The 5,195-nt window shown below is 39.8% G+C and overlaps 1 pseudogene; it reads left to right on the top strand.

Moving 5' to 3' along the window:
• Nucleotides 1-857: 857 nt before the first annotated feature.
• On the top strand, nt 858-2,355 carry LOC141592588 (heat shock cognate 70 kDa protein 2-like; annotated as a pseudogene).
• The last annotated feature ends 2,840 nt before the right edge of the window (nt 2,356-5,195 follow it).

Raw genomic sequence — 5,195 nt, 5'->3', positions numbered from 1 at the left:
CAAAGGGAGAAGAGAAGGGCGGACACTCGCGTGAGAAATATGTGAGACTGAAGGTCTCTATTTATACTAATCACACGGAGGAAGTAGGGTTTTTCGGAGAAACTTTGAAAGTGAATCTCAAAAATATATGAAAAGATACGAAAAATACGCAAAAAAAGTACTTGGGAAGAGGCGCAGCAGGCACTGCGTCTCTTGGAAGAGGCGCAACACTTGCTGCGTCCTTTCCCAAGTGGTTTCCTCCTGCGGAAGAAAGATTTCCGTGTTTTGGTTATGGAATAACGGATTAATCTTGTTTTTCTTAATATTTTGTGTGAATATTACGGGAAATTCTTTGCCAAAGATTAAAGGATTGCAAAAATATGGAATAGAAACATCCGGAACATTCCAGAACATCTTGACTCGGTTTTAGAAAATGAAGACGTTTTTTTTTACCCGGACTCCAAATGTACTCTAATTACTGCCAAAACGACCGTATCGGCACGTAGATGACAATTAAGAGGTAGACACAAGTGTTTGAGCGATCACTTGACGATAAATTTACGAACTGTCACAAATCGTTTCGCGTACCAAACATGCGGCCCAATCAACACCGGGTGGTTTGCGGGAGGTGCAGAAATGAGGTGTCTACAGAGCCCCCACTTGAGGCTTGGACAAGGCGAAAGTCAAAGTATAGCCATCAGGTCAATCGGTCGAGTGGCATTCATTTGGCTATAATTTGGCAAAATCTCTGAAGCTATGGTGGATGTGAATTGTTCTATCTTAATTGTTGATGTTAGCTACGACAGATGTGAACTGTTTTATCTGAATTGTTTATGTCATGGGAGCTTTCGATTTTGAAATTAAGCATTTGATTTAACATGTTTATTATCTTAATGCTGATCTCTGATGTTTTCAGTGCAATGTGCATTTGTCATTATGTAACAATTTTCTCACATGCTGGTGTGTTTGTGATTGTGACAGATGCAAAGCGGTTAATCGGTAGGAGATTCAGCGATGCATCAGTTAAAGATGACATGAAGCACTGGCCATTCAAGGTTGTTGCGGGCCCAGGTGATAAGCCGATGATTGTTGTCAACTACAAAGGCGAGGAGAAGCAGTTTTCTGCCGAGGAAATCTCTTCCATGGTTCTCACTAAGATGAAGGAGATTGCTGAGGCTTTTCTTGGGACGACTGTGAAGAATGCTGTTGTTACTGTCCCTGCCTATTTCAATGACTCTCAGAGGCAGGCCACCAAGGATGCTGGTGTTATTTCTGGTTTGAATGTTATGCGTATTATCAACGAACCTACTGCTGCTGCTATTGCTTATGGTCTTGATAAGAAGGCCACAAGCACTGGTGAGAAGAATGTGTTGATTTTTGATCTTGGTGGTGGGACGTTTGATGTGTCGTTGCTTACTATTGAGGAGGGTATTTTTGAGTTGAAAGCTACTGCTGGTGATACTCACCTTGGCGGTGAGGATTTTGATAATAGGATGGTTAACCATTTTGTTCAAGAGTTTAAGAGAAAGAACAAGAAAGACATTAGCGGAAATCCGAGGGCATTGAGAAGGCTGAGAACAGCATGTGAAAGAGCGAAGAGAACTCTTTCGTCAACTGCTCAGACTACAATTGAGATTGATTCTCTCTATGAGGGTGTTGATTTCTACACCACTATCACCCGTGCCCGTTTTGAGGAATTGAACATGAATTTGTTCAGAAAGTGTATGGAGCCCGTTGAGAAGTGTTTGAGAGATGCCAAGATGGACAAGAGCACTGTCCATGATGTTGTTCTCGTTGGTGGGTCGACCAGAATTCCGAAAGTTCAGCAGCTTTTGCAGGACTCGTGACAACAAGATTACCATAACCAACGACAAGGGTAGGCTCTCTAAGGAAGACATCGAGAAGATGGTTCAAGAGGCGGAGAAGTACAAGTCTGAGGACGAGTTACATAAGAAGAAGGTTGAAGCCAAGAACGCCTTGGAGAACTATGCTTATAACATGAAGAATACAGTCAGGGACGAGAAGATCGGAGGCAAGCTTTCTGAAGCAGACAAAAAGAAGATCAATGATGCCATTGAGGAGACCATCTCATGGCTTGATGGTAACCAGCTTGCCGAAGCTGACGAGTTTGATGATAAGATGAAGGAACTTGAGAGCATTTGCAACCCGATTATTGCAAAGATGTACCAGGGTGCAGGTGGTGATGGTGGAGCACCCATGGATGACGATATCCTAGCTGGCGCTGGTGGTGCCGGTCCTAAGATCGAGGAAGTCGATTAAACTATGTTTTTGGGACTTGGCTTTGATTAGTTTATTGTTGTTTTGATGCTCGGTTTTTGAACAATATTTGGGTAATATTGTGGGATGTTTCTTAGATACTTGTTCATGTTTCTTTCTGGTTTCATTGGAGCTTCTGCTGTTTGATTTGTTCGTTGTTTTTTGTGGTATTAGTTTTGACGAGAGTTCCTGTTGAGTTTATGGATTCAAGTACCTAAGAGGGGGAGGGGGTGAATTAGGTACTATTTTAAAATTTATAACTCCAACTTTATTGAATTAAAGTGAGTTACGAAAACAAAAGAGATTAGGAGATACTTTGGATAATATTGAAAGACTAAACAAGTATCACGATGAATGTTTGCTGAAGTATGAAAGCAACAATCGTTCTGACTGTATCTATTTGTCTCAGTTTGTGTAATATGACTGCAGACCAAATGCGACAGTATGATGAACTGTTACTTCTAAGTTTAAGCAAAGCAAAGCAAACAAAGTAAATTGCAGCGGAAATAAAGTAAAAACCAATGAACACGAGATTTTTGAATTGGTTCGGCAAATACTCAAGTGCCTACGTCCAATCTACCTTTTTATTGCTTTTCTTTTAGTGATCTACTCCGACAACTAAAAGACCCTTACAATAAAAGACACCAACCTACTCCGGTTGTAAAGCTAGTACAAGAACTACTCCGTTCTTATTACAAGCTAACTCGCAACCTACTCCGGTTGCCAACTCACAACCTACTCCGGTTGTCAAGAGTTAAAGACTACTCCGTCCTAAACTCTACTAACACACTTAGAATGTTATAGGATCAAGTTTCCACTAACACATTCTTAACAAAGAATAGAGATGGACAACTTTTACAAGATCAACAATTCATAAGCAAGAGAGTTTAGTATAGAAAAGCAACAGTAGCCACGACTGTAACAACTTGAAGACACTTGAAGACTTTTAAAGATTTTTGCAAATAAAACACGATTTTTAGCTTTAAAAATAATTTGCAAAGATGGAAAAATTATTTCAGAAAAGTCTTGAAGATTTATGAAGGAGGGACACGGTTTATATAGAGGAGGTGAGTGAAGGGGTTGCTATGGTTTTGAAGGGTCAAAGACCTCACATGTGAAGGACATTTGCAACCACCCAAAACTTGCACCAAAGAGGGCTCTTTTGCAAAGGCAAGAATAGGGAAAGATAGTTTGAAAGATATCCTTAAATGCTCATGCAAATTCAGAAAACAAAGAGAGAAAAGACAAGTCACATGATGACAAGTTAACACTAAAATGGCAAAAAGCATTCTTTGTTTTCTTAAAGAGCCAAAGGGTTGAATTTGCATAAAGAGGAAACATTTTGAAAATAATAATTCAAACCACTCTTTATTGAAGACCACCTCCTTAATAAAAGTCTGATTTTTATCTTTGAAAAATATGAGTCACGTGAAAGCATTTGAAAGATAAAAAGAGAGCTTCAAGTTTTTTATGAGTTGTGGCATAATCCAAACAGCTGTTTACTAATGAAAGCAACAGTCGTCTGGACTGTTTCTATTACTCTGATATACTCTACTTTCTTACTTGTACATTAGATGACACTTGACTAAATACAATGGGATGATTAACAACTTCAACACTTCTTAATCCAAGCTTGATTATATCATTAATCCTGAAAAGGTAAACTAAGATAACACAAATCAAATGGGCATGTTATCATCAACATAAGGAACCCAACAAATTCCCCCTTTGATGATGACAAGCCCCAAACGAATGAATAAGCAATGTAAACACCTTGATTCAAGATTTTAAGCAAGCAAGATCAAATGATAGAGAAGGGACAATGCTACCTTACCTAAGGCAAAAGTTAGAATCAAATTACCATGACAATTTTACATTGCCCCAAAACAAGAATCAAGCTAAGAAGGTTAGGCAAGACATTAGTTTAATCAATGAGCAAAGAGATTCAAAGCATGAGTTTACCTTTTCCCCCTCTTGACATCATCAAACGGACAGGGATGTCAAAAGCATTAGAGTGCAGATAATTCACAAGAAAACACAAAAAGACACATGTAATTGTAACAAGGTAACAAGGTCAACATAAACAAAGATTAAACATAAGTTAATTAAAGTTCAACATAGCTAAAGAGAGTTTAAAATACACCACCAATTGTCAAAATAACAAGCAAGGAAAATATTGTTTTAGAGAGGCACAACCAAGGTGGAACAAAATGAAGGGGTACAGGTAAAAAGTTAATAGGCCGAGAGGGAAGGGAAATGCTAAGGAGAGGAGGCTTGTTCACCATCCGAGCCACTACCCAACGGGTCATCATCCACATGATCATCACCGACTTCTTTTGTTGACACAAGGGTGGAAATGATATCCACCTCTCCACGGATGAGGTCCATTGTAGAGGCAAGGGCCGAGATTGCCAAGTCCTTTTGACGAGCATCTTCCTTAAGCCACGCACCCAACTCAGCCACGGCATTAAGCACTTCCCGCATACCACCCGTATTCACTTGACTTGATGACCCAACTTCCGGGTCCTTCTTAATTTTCACAGAAATTAATTCATCATTTTCAATCTTGATAAGCATCTTCCCCATTTGCCCATCACTCATAACATCACACATGTCCAACGAACCCAAGCTAGTATTCACTAACACCCCTTGTGCCTTGAGCACAACCGATAACCACATGCCATAGGGTAGGTGAATCATACTAGAAGAAGGTCGACGAAGCTTGGTCGAAATAAGGTGAAAACGTTTAAACATTAACCCGACTAGGTTCACCTTCTTATGGGTAGCAATATGATAGATTAAGTATTGTTGGGCTATGGTGAGTTTTCCCCTATCACCCGAGGGATAAATAGAGCGACAAAGCATATTAAAAATGATGCGAAGAGGAGGTGGGAGTTGAGTATTGCTAATTGGACCAGGGGAGACAGCTTTGGGACACA

This window comes from Silene latifolia, chromosome 7 (assembly GCF_048544455.1).
Source record: "Silene latifolia isolate original U9 population chromosome 7, ASM4854445v1, whole genome shotgun sequence".
Classification (NCBI taxonomy): Eukaryota; Viridiplantae; Streptophyta; class Magnoliopsida; order Caryophyllales; family Caryophyllaceae; genus Silene; species Silene latifolia.
This window is presented reverse-complemented; position numbering and strand designations above follow the sequence as displayed.